This window comes from Anomaloglossus baeobatrachus, chromosome 6, assembly GCF_048569485.1.
Source record: "Anomaloglossus baeobatrachus isolate aAnoBae1 chromosome 6, aAnoBae1.hap1, whole genome shotgun sequence".
In the NCBI taxonomy this organism is placed as follows: Eukaryota; Metazoa; Chordata; class Amphibia; order Anura; family Aromobatidae; genus Anomaloglossus; species Anomaloglossus baeobatrachus.
Genome location: NC_134358.1, coordinates 292,533,095 through 292,551,366, shown reverse-complemented (window position 1 = coordinate 292,551,366; position 18,272 = coordinate 292,533,095).

Below are 18,272 nucleotides of genomic sequence, written 5' to 3'. Positions count from 1 at the left end.
GTGTAAAGCCGCAGGAGCGAGGAACTTCCCCTTACCTGCCGCCGGCTGCAATGAGAAGGACGGAGGTGGGCGGGATGTTTACATCCTGCTCATCTCCGCCCCTCCACTTCAATTGGCCGCCTGCCGTGTGACGTCGCTGTGACGCCGCACGACCCGCCCCCTTAGGAAGGAGGCGGGTCGCCGGCCAGAGGGACATCGCACGGCAGGTATGTGCGTGTGAAACTGCCGTAGCGATAATAATCGCTACGGCAGCTTTCACTAGATATTGCACGTGTGACGGGGGCGGGACTATCGCTGCAGCATCGGTAACACATAGTTACCGATGTCGCAGCGTGCAAAGCCCGCCTAAGTTTCCTCAGTGTTTGCTAGTATAATGGCTTAGTAACAATGAGTTTGAGTGTGCAATGCAGGCAGACGTGCTGCAAATATCTTTGCACTAGTGGGACAATAATGAAATCCAACAGCCACTTTTAGGATGCCACTAAGTTTCCTCAGTGTTTGCTGGTATAATAGCTTAGTACCAGGGAGCTTGAGTGTGCAATGCAGGCAGACGTGCTGCAGATATCTTTGCACTAATGGGACAATAATGAAGTCCAACAGCCACTTTTAGGATGCCACTAAGTTTCCTCTGTGTTTGCTAGTATAATGGCTTAGTATTAATGAGTTTGAGTGTGCAATGCAGGCAGACGTGCTGCAGATATCTTTGCACTAGTGGGACAATAATGAAGTCCAACAGCCGCTTTTAGGATGCCACTAAGTTTCCTCAGTGTTTGCTAGTATAATGGCTTAGTAACAATGAGCTTGAGTGTGCAAAGGGCAGGAGGGTACAGTGGCAGTGTTGTGGGTCTGGGTAGAGGAAAGGAAGCCTCCCGTTCTATCCCTCCTAATGGGGAAATGCAGCGAGGAAATCCCTGACCTTAGCTACACAGACGCTGTCATCTTGTGTAGCTGTTAAAATCTGTTTTCACGGACCTGAGTGTCACCTATGGCTCTGACCCTGCCAGTATTAGCCCTTACAAGGGCTGAAAGAAACTTCTATCCCTATTCTGTATAGCGCTGTGTATAGAGCGTACCCAGCAGTATCGGAGACAGGAGCTACGCCAGCGGTGACTGACACCAAGACGCAGAAGGCATATAATGGCATGCTGGAGGAAAATGTCCGTTTTTATAATGCAGGGACATGTGACATGGACATCCTATCACACATGCCGTTGCTTCTCTGGCTAAAAGTCCACTTAGCTGTGTGTGTGTCTGGGATTGGCTGACATGCTGGCCCGCCCCACTACACGCGAGCGCTTAGGGAAGGAAGATAAGGAAAAAAAAAAATGGCCATCGCCATTATCCTAACAGCAGTGATCTGAATGCGCTTTTCCCGCACACTATACACTGAAATTTCATAATAGTGTGAGTCACAGAGTGACTTACACTATTACAGCGGAAAGCCAGCTAGTAATTAGCTTGTCTTTTTGCTGCTAGAACCGTTCTCGAACGTATCTAGAACTATCGAGCTTTAGCAAAAATCTTGAGTTCTAGTTCGATCTAGAACAGCCACCAAAATCACTCGAACCGCGAACTGGAGAACCTCGAACCGCGAACTGCGCTCAACTCTAGCTACCAGTACTACTCCTCTGTCCAGGAAGGCGCAAGGTAACTTCGTCGTCAGTAGCATCCTCCTCCACCACCTCTATTGACCTCCTCGAGTGCCTGACTGTGGGTTGACAGTAGGTGGGATCTAGAACTTCCTCATCAAACGTTGTGTTTGCACTCCCCTCACCCTAAGACCGAGCCTCTTCCTGACGTGAAACAATATTTAATTTGTCATCCCAATCTGGTATCTGCATCTCATCGTCATCAGTATGTTGCTCATTGTCTATAACAACAGGTGTTACAGTTTGTGAATAAGGGTCAACATTATGTTCAGAAACTTGGTCCTCACGGCCTGAATCAGAGTAACAAAGGTTCTGGGCATCACTGCAGACCATTTCCTGGTCTGTACTCACTGTAGCTTGGGAGCAGACCTCTGATTCCCAGGCTATAGTGTGACTGATCAGCTCTGCAGACTCAGCCATCTCAGTTCCACCATACTGTGCAGGGCGGATGGAGACTTCAGAGCTGGGAGAAAGCAAGTGTGATTGGGATGACAACTCAGAGGACTGGTGTTTTTTGGATGCGGTAGTTAAGGTGGCGGAGAGGGCACTTGTTAGACCACTTGAGATCCATTCAAGCATTTTCTTTTTTTGGCCATCATCAACCTTTGTTCCAGTTGTTCGTGTCCGTAAAAAAGGGAGCACATCGGATTGTCCACGGTAAGTAGTAGACATCTTACTTTTGCTGGAAGATGGTCTATCTTCAGCAGATGTTAATGGAGTTTTGCCACCTTCCCCACGGACAAAACCTTTTTTTCTTTTTCAAACACGCCTCTTCCCCTTTCCACCAGCATCTGTCATTTTGCCACTCATTTTGATTGCAACAAGATTGTGCACTTAAAATGTGGTAGCAAAAATTGAGAGGTGGTGTAGATTGCAGCAGTGGTCTATCTTTATTAACAGCAGAATAAACAACAAAAACTATCCCTGACAATGCAACCACGGCCCTTAAACTGGCAGCATAGATTGCTATTAGAATGGCTTAGTAACAATGAGTTTCAGTGTGCGATGCAGTGGTGCTGCAAATAGCTTTGCACCAGTGGGACAATAATGAAGTCCAACAGCCACTTTTAGGATGCCACTAAGTTTCCTCAGTGTTTTCTAGTATAATAGCTTAGTAAAAATGAGTTTGAGTGTGCAATGCAGTGGTGCTGCAAATAGCTTTGCACCAGTGGGAAAATAATGAATTCCAACAGCCACTTTTAAGATGCCACTAAGTTTCCTCAGTGTTTGCTAGTATAATGGCTTAGTAACAATGAGCTTGAGTGTGCAATGCAGGAGTGCTGCAAATAGATTTGCACCAGTGGGACAACAATGAAGTCCAACAGCCACTTGTAGGATGCCACAAAGTTTACCCAGTGTTTGCTAGTATAATGGCTTAGTAACAATGAGCTTGAGTGTGCAATGCAGAGGTGCTGCAAATAGATATGCACTAGTGGGACAATAATGAAGTCCAACAGCCACTTTTAAGATGCCACTAAGTTTCCTCAGTGTTTGCTAGTATAATGGCTTAGTAACAATGAGCTTGAGTGTGCAATGCAGTGATGCTGCAAATAGATTTGCACCAGTGGGACACTAATGGAAGTCAAACAGCCACTTTTAGGATGCCACTAAGTTTACTTAGTGTTTGCTAGAATAATGTCTTAGTAACAATGAGTTTGAGTGTGCCATGTAGTGGTGCTGCAAATAGCTTTGCACCTGTGGGACAATAATGAAGTCCAACAGCCACTTTTAGGATGCCACTAAGTTTCCTCAGTGGTTGCTAGTATAATAGCTTAGTAAAAATGAGTTTGAGTGTGCAATGCAGTGGTGCTGCAAATAGCTTTGCACCAATGGGACACTAATGGAAGTCCAACAACCACTTTTAGGATGCCACTAAGTTTGCTCAGTCTTTGCTAGTATAATGGCTTAGTAACAATGAGCTTGAGTGTGCAATGCAGTGGTGCTGCAAATAGATTTCATTATTGTCCCACTGGTGCAAAGCTAACAGCCACTTTTAGGATGCCACTAAGTATCCTCAGTGTTTGCTAGTATAATGGCTTAGTAACAATGAGTTTGAGTGTGCAATGCAGAGGTGCTGCAAATAGATTTGCACTAGTGGGACACTAATGGAAGTCCAACAGCCACTTTTAGGATGCATCTAAGTTTCCTCAGTGTTTGCTAGTATAATGACTTAGTAACAATGTTTGAGTGTGCAATGCAGAGGTGCCGCAAATAGCTTTGCACCAGTGGGACAATAATGAAGTCCAACAGCCACTTTTTGGGTGCCACTAAGTTTCCTCAGTGTTTGCTAGTATAATGGCTTAGTAACAATGAGTTTGATTGTGCAATGCAGTGGTGCCGCAAATAGCTTTGCACCAGTAGGACATTAATGAAGTCCAACAGCCACTTTTAGGATGCCACTAAGTTTCCTCAGTGTTTGCTAGTATAATGGCTTAGTAACAATGAGCTTGAGCGTGCAATGCAGAGGTGCTGCAAATAGATTTGCACTAGTAGGACACTAATGGAAGTCCAACAGCTACTTTTAGGATGCCACTAAGTTTACTCAGTGTTTGCTAGTATAATGGCTTAGTAACAATGAGCTTGAGTGTGCAATGCAGTGATGCTGCAAATAGATTTGCACCAGTGGGACAATAATGAAGTCCAACAGCCACTTTTAGGATGCCACTAAGTTTCCTCAGTGTTTGCTTGTATAATAGCTTAGTAAAAATGAGTTTGAGTGTGCAATGCAGTGGTGCTGCAAATATCTTTGCACCAGTGGGACAATAATGAAGTCCAACCGCCACTTTTAGGATGCCACTAAGTTTCCTCAGTGTTTGCTAGTATAATGGCTTAGTAAAAATGAGTTTGAGTGTGCAATGCAGTGGTGCTGCAAATATCTTTGCACCAGTGGGACAATACTGAAGTCCAACAGCCACTTTTAGGATGCCACTAAGTATCCTCAGTGTTTGCTAGTATAATGGCTTAGTAAAAATGAGTTTGAGTGTGCAATGCAGTGGTGCCGCAAATAGCTTTGCACCAGTGGGACAATAATGAAGTCCAACAGCCACTTTTAGGATGTGTTACATCACCTCCGGAGTCTGCTCCAGCGACTTCTGCTCCGATCGCCAGGCGACGCAGTGTTCCTGCCGTGGATGGTGCTGGTGATGGGAGAGAAGTCGATGCCAGCGGCACCAGTGGGCGCAGGCTCCGATCATCCACTGGGCTGGGTTAGCTTGGGATCTGCAGTACCGCTGGCTGACTGTGGGTGGCATGTGTCTTCCAGCTGAAGTTGCCAGCGTTCAGCTACAGCCAATGGGAAGACACCACACCCTTCTTATTTCCCCTCCTGTCACATGATTACTGCCAATTATAGTTCTGATTTTCCTGGCTCCTGTTACGTCTTATTCTGTTGGTGATTCCTGTGTTGACTTCTGCGTGTTTTGACTACCCTTCTGCCTACTGTTTTTTTACCTTGCTGCCCGACCCGGATTTGACCTCTGCTACGTTTGCTGACTACGTCACTGCCTGCCGATTCTGTCCCTGTTCCGCAATTCCTGGTTTGACCATGCCTGACTACTACTCTCATCGGACTGCAGCCTTCCAAATCCCTGTATAGGGGTTAAAGTGTTTCAGGGTTCTGGGGGTCCTACTTGGTGAGTGGCTTCCCTCTAGCCTCCCCTTTACAGCCCATCTGAGTCTGTGGATCCAGGCAGGCGTTACATTATATCTGTCCCTCCAACGAGGAGAGAAAAAAATACAAAAAAAAAAAAAAACGAAATGGATTCTCTCCATGCTGTGCTAAATCAGGTGCACACCCTTTCTGGGCTTCTACATGGACTGACACAGCAAGTGCAGGATCTCAGGTCTTCTCAGGTCCAAGCCCCTGCTGCAGTACCTACCTCAGCATGTCCAGAGTCCCATCGACTGCAAGGGAGCAGATGACGTGGTGGAGTGCCTGGATCAGAGAGGCAATCGCTTCCAAGGCAGCAGCACCACCTGAGCGGACCCCAGGATACCCGCTCAGGTGACCAGGTACTTCCTGCAGACCCTATGAGGTGAATGTTACCTGTCTCTTTGTCTCACCAGGGAAAATCTGTACGGCTGCAGACCTTTGTTGATTGTGACTCTGCTGCTAATTTTATAGACACTATTGTAGCAAAAGAGCTGGGTTTGACTTTGCTAAGTTTAAATGCACCTATTAGAATCTCTGCTATTGACAGTACACCTCTCACGCAGGGTGCGGTTACTTTTGTAACTCCAGAGATCTTCATGCTTGTTGGTGCTCTGCATGTAGAATCTGATGTCAGCAGTGGTATTGGGCATGCCTTGGCTGCGTAAACATAACGCAGTCATAGACTGGCATCAGGGTGAGATTGTGTGCTGGAGCCCTGAGTGTCAGGAGACGTGCATGTCTTTATCTGTGAACCTGACTAGAGCTGAACCTATCTTCATACCTTATGTATGTAAATGTAGAACTGGTGGAGGAAGGTTGAACTAGATGGACCTAGGTCTTTTTTCAACCTAAGTAACTATGTAACTATGTAACTATGCATTCAGGGAATTTGCTGATGTGTTTTCTGTATCTGAATCTGAAAAATTACCTCCGCACAGAGATTATGACTGTCCCATAGATTTAGTCCCCAATTCCCGACTCCCCAAGGGTAAAATGTATAATCTTTCTGGTCCGGAGTGTCAGGCCATGAAAGATTATATAGCAGACAGTCTGCAGAGAGGGTTCATCAGGCCATCCAGGTCACCAGTCGGTGCTGGATTCTTTTTTGTTGATAAGAAAGATGGTGGCCTCAGACCTTGTATTGACTACCGTGAACTGAATGCTATTACTGTAAAGAATCAGTACCCTCTGCCACTCATCCCCGATCTGTTTAACCACCTCATAGGAGCCCGGTGGTTCACCAAGCTGGATCTCAGGGGTGCATATAACCTCATCCGTATCAGAGAAGGGGATGAGTGGAAAACTGCATTTAATACTCCAGAGGGACACTATGAGTACCTAGTAATGCCTTTTGGATTAAGTAATGCGCCGGCTGTGTTCCAGAACTTTGATAATGACATTTTCAGAGATATTTTTGGTCAATATGTGGTAGTCTATCTGGATGATATCCTGATTTATTCTCCTGATGCTACGTCACATGTCCAACATGTATGCACTGTACTCCAGAGACTCAGGGAGAACTCCCTATTTGCTAAATATAAGAAATGTGCTTTTTTTGAGGCAGAGGTTAATTTCCTGGGTTATATATTGTCTGCAGAAGGCTTCCGCATGGATCCCTCTAAGCTTCAACCGATTAAGGAGTGGGTGCAACCCAAGTCTCTGAAAGCCTTGCAGCGTTTCCTTGGATTCGATAATTATCGCAAATTCATTAGAGATTTTTCCAAAATTGCCAAACCCCTCACCGATCTGACTAAAAAGGGGGCTGATGTGGTTAATTGGAAGCCAGAGGCGATCCATGCCTTCTCAAAATTAAAAGGATGTTTCTCCTCAGACCCGATTCTGGTTCAGCCTGACCTTATGCGTCCGTTTATTGTGGAAGTCGATGCATCCGAGGTTGGAGTGGGAGCGGGGCTATCACAAGGTACTCCGTCTCTCACTCAGCTTCGTCCTTGTGCCTTCTTTTCCCGCAAGTTTTCTCCCACAGAGAGAAAATATGACATTGGTAATCGTGAGCTGTTGGCAATTAAATGGGCCTTCGAGGAATGGCGCCACTTCCTCGAAGGCGCCAAACATAAGGTCACAGTCATCACAGACCATAAGACCCTCACTTATCTGGAATCTGCTAAGAGACTCAATCCTAGGCAAGCTAGGTGGGCATTGTTCTTGTCCAGATTTGATTTTGTGGTAACATTCCGGCCCGGTACCAAGAACACCAGAGCTGATGCACTTTCCCTTAGCTTCTGTCCCTCTCAGTCCGAAGACTCTGAACCAGTGCATATTTTAGCTAAAGGGATTATTATGTCATCGGTTTCCTTAGATTTGATAGAAGAGGTCCATAATACCCAAGACCAAGCTCCTGAAACCACCCCTGTCCATAAACTGTTTGTCGCCCCCTCACTGCGCCTACGGGTACTCCAGGAATCCCACAATTCTGTGCTGGAAGGTCACCCTGGTATCGGCAATACCCTCCGATTAGTAACCAGCAATTTTTGGTGGCCAACCGTAGCGAAAGATTGTAAGGAATATGTACTGGCTTGTGAAACTTGTGCTCGAGCCAAGACACCCCGTAACCGCCCTGCCAGATTTCTCCAGTCCCTACCTACTCCAGTAAGCCCTTGGACACATCTCTCCATGGACTTCATCACTGACCTTCCACCATCAGAAGGGAAGACTTGTATCTGGGTAGTAGTGGATAGATTCTGCAAACAGTGTCATTTTGTTCCTCTGTCCGGATTACCCAATTCTGAAACTCTTAGCAAGTTGTTTATTAGGCATATTGGGCGGTTACACGGGGTTCCGGAAAATATTGATTCTAACCGAGGAACACAGTTCGTCTTGAAATTCTGGAGGGCGTTTTGTAAAAAGATCAATATAGAGCTATCTTTTTCATCTGCCTACCACCCAGAGACCAATGGTCAGACCGAACGTTCCAATCAAACCCTTGAACAATATCTCCGGTGTTATGTGTCTGACCGTCAGTCTGACTGGGTAGAATATCTGCCGCTAGCTGAGTTCGCTATCAATAATCAGTATCAGGAATCCATCAAAACTACCCCCTTTTTCTGCAATTTAGGGTTGCATCCACGTTTTGGTTCTTTTTCTTCCGCTGTGGTGGATACTCCTGAGGCTGACTCAACTGTGGACAAATTAAAGGCTATCTGGTCTGAGGTGAAAGAGAACCTGAAAAAGGCAAAGGTTGGTCAAGCCTCCTCTGCTAATAAGAGACGTTCCAAGGGCCCTAGCCTTGAAGTTGGGGACAAGGTATGGTTATCCACACAGAATATTAAACTCAAGGTCCCTTCTGCTAAGTTGGGTCCAAAATTTATTGGACCTTACGAGATAATCGAGGTAATTAATCCCACAGATTTCCGCCTGCAACTCCCCCCATCCTTCAAGATATCAAATGTGTTCCATAAGTCCCTCCTCAAGTTATATCGTGTTCCCAGTCACCCAGTCAATGATCCTCCTCCTCCTGTTTTGGTGGAAGGTGACTTGGAGTATGAGGTACAGAGAATACTTGATTACCGTATTGTCAGAGGGGCGGTACAGTATTTGGTGCATTGGAGGGGTTACGGCCCCGAGGAGAGGTCATGGGTCCCTGCGAGCGATGTTCATGCTAGGGGTCTGGTCCGACGGTTTCACCTCAAATTTCCTGGGAAGCCGGGTTTTGAGGGTCCAGAGGCCTATCGTGGAGGGAGGGTACTGTTACGTCACCGCCGGAGTCTGCTCCAGCGACTTCTGATCCGATCGCCAGGCGACGCCGTGTTCCTGCCGTGGATGGTGTTGGTGATGGGAGAGAAGTCGATGCCCGCGGCACCAGTGGGCGCAGGCTCCGATCATCCACTGGGCTGGGTTAGCTTGGGATCTGCAGTACCGCTGGCTGATTGTGGGTGGCATGTGTCTTCCAGCTGAAGTTGCCAGCGTTCAGCTACAGCCAATGGGAAGACACCACACCCTTCTTTTTTCCCCTCCTGTCACATGATTACTGCCAGATATAGTTCTGATTTTCCTGGCTCCTGTTACGTCCTATTTTGTTGGTGATTCCTGTGTTGACTTCTGCGTGTTTTGACTACCCTTCTGCCTACTGTTTTTGTACCTTGCTGCCCGACCCGGATCTGACCTCTGCTACGTTTGCTGACTACGTCACTGCCTGCTGATTCTGTCCCTGTTCCGCAATTCCTGGTTTCACCCTGCCTGACTACTACTCTCATCGGACTGCAGCCTTCCACAGGTAGTGATCTCCAGTTCCCTGTGTAATTCCAAATCCCTGTATAAGGGTTAAAGGGTTTCAGGGTTCTGGGGGTCCTACTTGGTGAGTGGCTTCCCTCTAGCCTCCCCTTTACAGCCCATCTGAGTCTGTGGATCCAGGCAGGCGTTACAGGATGCCACTAAGTTTACTCAGTGTTTTCTAGTATAATGGCTTAGTAACAATGAGCTTGAGTGTGCAATGCAGAGGTGCTGCAAATAGATTTGCACTAGTGGGACACTAATGGAAGTCCAACAGCCACTTTTAGGATGCCACTAAGTTTCCTCAGTGTTTGCTAGTATAATAGCTTAGTAAAAATGAGTTTGAGTGTGCAATGCAGTGGTGCTGCAAATATCTTTGCACCAGTGGGACAATAATGAAGTCCAACAGCCACTTTTAGGATGCCACTAAGTTTCCTCAGTGTTTGCTAGTATAATAGCTTAGTAAAAATGAGTTTGAGTGTGCAATGCAGTGGTGCTGCAAATATCTTTGCACCAGTGGGACAATAATGAAGTCCAACAGCCACTTTTAGGATGCCACTAAGTTTCCTCAGTGTTTGCTAGTATAATAGCTTAGTAAAAATGAGTTTGAGTGTGCAATGCAGAGGTGCTGCAAATAGATTTGCACTAGTGGGACACTAATAGAAGTCCAACAGCCACTTTTAGGATGCCACTAAGTTTACTCAGTGTTTCCTAGTATAATGGCTTAGTAACAATGAGCTTCAGTGTGCAATGCAGAGGTGCTGCAAATAGGTTTGCACTAGTGGGACACTAATGGAAGTCTAACAGCCACTTTAGGGATGTCACTAAGTTTACCCAGTGTTTGCTAGTATAATGGCTTATTAACAATGAGCTGGATTGTGAAAAGGGCAGGAGGGTACAGTGGCAGGGTTGTGGGTCTGTGTAGAGGAAAGGAAGCCTCACTTTATATCCCTCCTAATGGGGAAATGCAGCGAGGAAGTCCCTTACCTTAGCTACACAGACGCTCTTATCTGTAGCTGTTAAAATCTGTTTCCATGGACCTGACTGTCACCTATGGCTCTGAGCCTGCTGTTAGCCCTTACAAGGGCTAAAAGAAACTTCTATCCCTATTCTGTATAGCGCTTTGTGTAGAGCGTACACAGCAGTATCGGAGACAAAAGCTATGCCAGCGGTTACTGACACCCAGACGCAGAAGGCAGATAATGGCGTCCTGACGGGCAGATACCCGTTTTTATAATGCAGGGACATGTGACATAGACATCCTATCACACATGCCGTTGCTTCTCTGGTTAAAAGTCCACTTAGCTGTGTGTGTCTGGGATTGGCTGACATGCTGGCTCGCCCCATTACACGCGCGCGCTTAGGGAAGGAAGACAAGGGAAAAAAAAAATGGCGATCGCCATTATCCCAGCAGCAGTGATCTGAATGCGCTGTTCCCGCACACTATACGCTGAAATTTCATAATAGTGTGAGTCACAGAGTAGTAATTAGCTTGTCTTTTTGCTGCTAGAACCGTTCTCGAACGTAACTAGAACTATCGAGCTTTAGCAAAAAGCTTGAGTTCTAGTTCGATCTAGAACAGCCCCCAAAATCACTCGAACCACGAACTGGAGAACCACGAACCATGAACCGCGCTTAACTCTAGTCAGTACACAAAATCACAAAACAGAACTGGGCGGAACAGGAACCAGAAGTTCAGAACTATGTCTGGCAGTGGCCAGCAGACAAGAGGGGCCTAAAAAAGGGTGTGGTGTCTTCCCATTATTTGTAGCTGAATGATGGTACTTCAGCTGTGAGACAACCACCACCTACAATCAGCCATTGGTACTGCCGATCTCAAGGTAATCCTGCCCAGTGGCTGTGCGGAACCTGCGGCCACTGGCGCCGCTGTCATCCACTCCTCTACCATCATCAGCACTATCTACGAAAGGAACACGGTGTCACTTGGCGATCGGAGTACAAGTTGCTGGAGCGGACTCCGGTGGTGACGTAACAGCCGTGTGCGGCAATGATGCCAACCTCGGTGCGGCCCTTCACCAGGGAATGTGAGACACGTGCCTTGTGCCTTGTATGGCTGACGTGTTCAAACTGGTTGTCCAGAAATTTTTAAACCACTATCCCGGCCTACATGGCATTCTGCAGAGGGTACTCTCGCTATGTGCTCACTTCCACCATTCACACCCAGCAGATGAACAACTTGCATCGCTCCAGAAGTCTTTCGGTCTGCCTGTTCACCGCCTGCAATGCGATTTGCTGACACGCAGGAAGTTGAATCTGCAAATGTTGCAGCGCCTGTGGCAGCACCGGCGAGGCCTGCTGTAATACGTTATGACTATGAAATACGTTAGCCTGGGCTAACGAGATCCAGAGGTGGGGAAGATCACGCTACTGGAGTGGTCTCAGATCAAAGACCTATGCACCCTTCTTCACAGTTTACAAATGGCGACGAAGATGTTAAGCGCTGATGATGCCATTATCATTTTGACAATTCCGGTCATCTACATGCTGGAGCACACTGTAAATATTTTTCAGAGTCAGGTGGTGGGACAAGAAAAAGGGGAGGAAGTACAGGAGGAGCCATATGCGGAAGGGATAACAAGATCTACAAGGTCCACACGTTCAGCAGCACCAAGGCGGCAGGTATGGAACGGTGGGTGAGAGGGATTAACAAGGGCGCATAGTATCAGCCAAACTGTTGAGAAAGGTGCCCAGGAAGAAATGGAGGACGAACTGGCGATGGGCATGGAAGACTCAGTAGATGAGGGAGAGCTTGATCACTAAAGTTGAGCGCGGTTCACGGTTCTCCAGTTCACAGTTCGAGTGATTTTGGGGGGTGTTCTAGTTAGAACTCGAACTCGAGCTTTTTGCTAAAAGCTCGACAGTTCAACTTACGTTCAAGAACGGTTCTATCAGCAAAAGCAGGGCTTTTTACAGCTACTGTGTGCAGGGAGCCATCGCTGGCAGCCTGCGATAAGCTGGTAACCAAGATAAACATCGGGTATCCAAGCAAAGTGCTTTTGTTAGTAACCCGATATTTATCCTAGTTACGTGTGCAGGGAGCTGACACTTCCCCGCTCAGCTCGCTCCGCCCCCTCCTGCATGCGGCATGTACACACACACACACACTCACACTCACACACACACACACACACACTCACACTCACACTCACCTGTCCCCAGCCATGCAGTCCACGACACTGACGTCCTAAGCACCACATGGCCCCGCTAGGCTCCACCCACTTCGCACTTCGCTGCCAGCACACATGGCCCCGCTAGGCTCCACCCACTTCGCACTCCGCCGCCCGCACACATGGCCCCGCTAGGCTCTGCCCACCTGACACTCTGCACACATGGCCCCGCTAGGCTCTACCCACCTGGCACTCTGCACATGTGGTCTCGCTAGGCTCCGCCCATTTGGCACTCTGCACACATGACCCCTTTAGGCTCCGCCCACCTGGCACTCTGCATACATTACCCCGCTAGGCTCTGCCCACCTGGCACTCTGCACACATGGTCCCGCTAGGCTCCACCCACCTGGCACTCTGCACACATTACCCCGCTAGGTTCCGCCCACCTGGCACTCTGCACACATGGTCCCGCTAGGCTCCGCCCACCTGTCACTCTGCACACATGGTCCCGCTAGGCTCCGCCCTCTTGCACTCTGCACACATGGCCCAGCTAGGCTCCGCCCACCTGGCACTCTGCACACATTACCCTGCTAGGCTCCGCCCACCTGACACTCTGCACACATTACCCTGCTAGGCTCCGCCCACCTGGCACTCTGCACACATGGTCCCGCTAGGCTCCACCCATCTGGCACTCTGCACACATGGTCCCGCTAGGCTCTGCCCACCTGCACTCTTCACACATTACCCTGCTAGGCTCCGCCCACCTGGCACTCTGCACACATGGCCCTGCTAGGCTACACCCACCTGCCACTCTGCACTCTGCTACCCCACTAGGCTCTGCCTGCCTGGCATTCTGCACACATGGTCCCGCTAGACTCTGCACACCTGGCACTCTGCACACATGGTCCCGCTAGGCTCCGCCCACCTGGAACTCTGCACACATTACCCCGCTAGGCTCCGCCCACCTCGCACTCGGCACACATGGCCCTGCTCTGCTTACCTGCGGTGATGAAGTCCAACCCTCCCGACCGCAGCGCTGTCACTGTCCTCCATGGCCGCCGCTTGTCACATCACCTTATCTCGCTTCCGACCCGAGACTGTGACTAGCGGTGACGTCACGGGCCGCTCGCGATACTTGGCTGTTAAAGTCATTGAAGTCAATGACAGGTGCTGTCAGCAGTGCAGGAGATTAGCGCAGGTAATGTAGCCCTGCACTCTGCACACATTACCCCGCTAGGTTCCGCCCACCTCGCACTCTGCACACATTACCCCGCTAGGCTCCACCCACATGGCACTCTGCACACATTACCCTGCTAGGCTCCGCCTACCTGGCACTCTGCATACATTACCCGCTAGGCCCCGCCCACCTGGCACTCTGCACACATGGTCCCGCTAGGCTCCACCCACCTGGCACTCTGCACACATTACCCCGCTAGGTTCCGCCCACCTGGCACTCTGCACACATGGTCCTGCTAGGCTCCGCCCACTTGGCACTCTGCACACATGGCCCAGCTAGGCTCCGCCCACCTGGCACTCTGCACACATGGTCCCGCTAGGCTCCGCCCACCTGGCACTCTGCACACATTAGCCCGCTAGGCTCCGCCCACCTGGCACTCTGCACATATTACCCCGCTAAGCTCCGCCCTCTTGCACTCTGCACACATGGCCCTGCTAGGCCCTGCCCACTTGGCACTCTGCACACATTACCCCGCTAGGCTCCGCCCACCTGGCACTCTGCACACATGGTCCCGCTAGGCTCCGCACACCTGGCACTCTGCACACATTACCCTGCTAGGCTCCGCCCACCTGGCACTCTGCACACATGGTCCCACTAGGCTCCGCCCACCTGACACTGCACACATTACCCCGCTAGGCTCCGCCCACCTGGAACTCTGCACACATGGTCCTGCTAGGCTCCGCCCACCTTACACTCTGCACACATTACCCCGCTAGGCTCCGCCCACCTGGCACTCTGCACACATTACCCCGCTATGCTCCGCCCACCTCGCACTCGGCACACATGGCCCCGCTCTGCTTACCTGCGGTGATGAAGTCCCGCCCTCCCAAACTCAGTGCTGTCACTGTCCTCCATGGCCGCCGCTTGTCACATCACCTTCTCTCGCTTCCGACCCGAGACTGTGACTAGCGGTGACGTCACGGGCCGCCCACAATACTTGGCTGTGAAAGTCATTGAAGTCAGTGACAGGTGCTGTCAGCAGTGCAGGAGGTCAGCGCAGGTAATGTACCTTTCTGACAGCAGCACTTGTCATCCCCTGCAGTGACCTGGGCGATTGATGTTAGCTCAGGTCACTGCATTGCTCTCCCAGCCAATGGGGAACATCCTGCTCTTCATTGACTGGGACAGTGTGGATCGTCATGGGAACCCCTTGGATTACAGCAGACCTGGATTTGTTTTTTTTTCTAATAAATTGGTTAAAGAGGGAATGTGTTGGAGAGTGTTTTTTCAAATAAAAATGTGCTTGTCGTCTATTTTTTTTATTACTGACTGGGTTGGTGATGTTGAGTATCTGATAGACGCGTGACATCACTAACCCCAGGGCTTGATGCCAGGTGGCATTACACATCTGGTATTAACCCCATATATTACCCCGTTTGCCACGGCACCAGGGCACGGGATGAGCTGGGGCGAAGCACCAGGATTGGCGCATCTAACGGATGCGCCACTTCTTGGGCGGCTGCGGCCTGCTATTTTGAGGCTGAGGAGAGTCCAATAACCATGGACCTCCCTAGTCTGAGAATATCAGACCCCAGCTGTGTGCTTTACCTTGGCTGGTGATCCAATTTTGGGGGGACCCCTACGTGGGTTTGTTTTTAATTATTTATTTAATTTAAAATAATAGCGTGGGGAGCCCTCAGTTTTGGATTACCAGCCAAGGTGAAGCTGCCAGCTGTGGTCTGCAGGCTGCAGCCGTCTGCTTTACCCTAGCTGGCTACAAAAATAGGGGGAACCCCACGTCATTTTTTTTTTCATTTTTTTGGCTAAATACAAGGCTAAGCACCCCTTACTGCCACATGAAAGGCACCAAAGAGTGCAAAATTACAAAATGCAGGAGAGTGGGACATTATGTGTCTTTCTGCCATTATAATGACAGAAAAGACTGATATGAAGTGTACAAGCACTAGAAAATCACCAGAGCGCTCTACGCTGTGAAAAGCAGTAGAAAATGGCACTGGAGTGAACATGTGACCGCCTCATGTAGGTTGAAGCTATGGATCTGTACCACCCTGGGGGCTCGGCTGCTCTCCGCCGAGCCGCTCGGATCCGGGCTGGGGTTGTCGGTGGCTCGAGTGCCTCCGGACCGGGGGCCACGTCGCTCTGGAAAGGGGGGGGATTTGGTTGTTTGGTTTGGGGTTGACTGGTTTCAAGTCCGGAGCTGCGGTGACCGGTAACAGTTCGTGACGCCACCCACGGGTCGTGGTGAGGTAAAGGGCACCACCGCTGCGGTGAGGGTGCAGGGGCTCATCCGGGATCGGTGGTGGGTCGTAGCTAGGTGTTGACCCCTCCGTGGGTAGGTGGTTTGTTGGTCCCAGGGCCAGGTGGCAGGAGCGGGGGGTTGCAGGACGCAGGGGCTCGCTTGCAGCGCGGTGCCTGAGTCAATGGTAAACCAAGTTCGGCTGCATGTGTCCCCAGTGAGGTTGGTGATGTCGCCTTTCTCCTGCACCTTTAAATTTGCTATAGTGACTCCTACGCTTCAGCAACGGTAGTCTGCTCCCTGTCTTTTGGGTACCGGAGGAGCACTTTTGCCCGCAGGCGCTGGCCCTTTGTATCTCTGTCCCTTGGCGGTGGCTCTTATCCCGAATCGGTGGGCTATTGCCGTCTATCGGGACTTTGGGTGGGAATGAACCCCTGAGGTCCAGACCGCAATCAGTAGATTTGTCTGAGCCCGGTTGCTTCTGGGCTAGAACGGGGTCTGAGTACCCTGCCTGGTGCTCCGGTTGACTTGTTAGCTCCCCGGTTCGGGTCCGAAGGGTCACCACCCTCTTCTCGATCCCTACGGTTCCGCAGTTCAGTCCCTGACCGGACTCCTGCAGACGGCCACCACCGTCTGCCTGACCGTTCTAAGAGGTCCTAGGCTCCGTCCTAGGCCCCTGACTCTCAGCTCGCCACTTTTACTCCTCTCACTACTCCTCTCCCCACTCGACTCACTTGTCCTTTCCCTGCCTCAGGCCAGCAGACTCCTCGAAGGGCGTGCCTATCCGCCTGTCTCCGCCCACCTGGTGTGCCTTGCTAGACCTGAGGGAGGCGGTCAGGATTTGTTGGTTGCTGGTGCCTCACTGGGGTGGGGGTGTGTGTGGTGTTGTGTGTTGTTACCTGTGACCCCTGGGGGTCCAGGGCATCACAGATCCTGGGTAAATTTATGTATTTTCCCTCCTTCAGTTTTTTTGCAGTACGCAAACAAACGGAAGGCACACGGATGACATACGGACCGTATATGGAACAGAAACGGATGCCACACGGATGCACCCGTAAAAAAAACGAACCATTTTTTGCGGACCGCAAAAATGGATCGTTTGTGTTAATGTAGCCTTATTCTGATCTGCCGTCTATAAACAGCAGGCAGAAATAAGTGAATAGCGCCCCCCAGCATCAGAAAATCTCCGGGTTTTCAGGGGGTAGCTGAGACCCTGGAGATCATGATTTAGGCCGGTTTTTCCGGTCCCCGCTCACGTGATCACCGGTATACACCGTATACCGATGATCACGTTACAGTAAATGACAGCGTCAGTAAAAAATTATTTATCTCCCATCTGGCATGAACAAACATGATAAATCTCCTCCCCGGTCCCCCGGTGTCGCCAAAGTGCCCCCCCTGCCCCCTCCCGGAATTTTAAGATGGTCGCGCGCACAGCAGCACGCCGGCCGCATTCACCCTACTCCTCTGATTTCTGTCGCATGTGCCATGACACATGTGACAGAAAACTCCTCCTCAGGTCCTGCCAGGTCATCCCCGGTGTCCCACGGTACCTGTGCAGCGTTGATCCCCCACGGCCCTCTCCTTCACAATAGATGCTGCCGCATGCACAGAGCAGCTGTCAGCTCAGCTTCCTGTGTTCAGTGAGTGGTGGTTATGCATCTGTAAGCTAAACGGGCAGCACGGTGGCTCAGTGGTTAGCACTGCAGTCTTGCAGCGCTGAGGTCCTGGCTTCAATTCCCACCAAGGACATCATCTGCAATGAGTTTGTATGTTCTCCCCGTGTTTGCGTGGGTTTCCTCTGGGTACTCTGGTTTCCTCCCACACTCCAAAGACATAAAGATAGGGAATTTAGATTGTGAGCCCCAATGGGGACAGTGTTCCCAATGTATGCAAAGCGCTATGGAATTAATAACGCTATATAAATGAATAAATTATTATTATTACTGCAATGCCCTGCTCATGGGGTAAGGAACATAGTTGAACAGGAGAGCTATATACTACATTTCCAAATGGAGGTATTTGATTTTATAGTTGCCCTGCTGAACGACTACCAAACATGAGAGTCCATTATACGTGTGGCGCCCCTGACCTGGTCAGGCACCACTGAGTACTGCACCCATGCTGGGGACAGTACAATACAGGTAATCCAGAAGGCTGACCGGGGTGTGGAACACAGGCG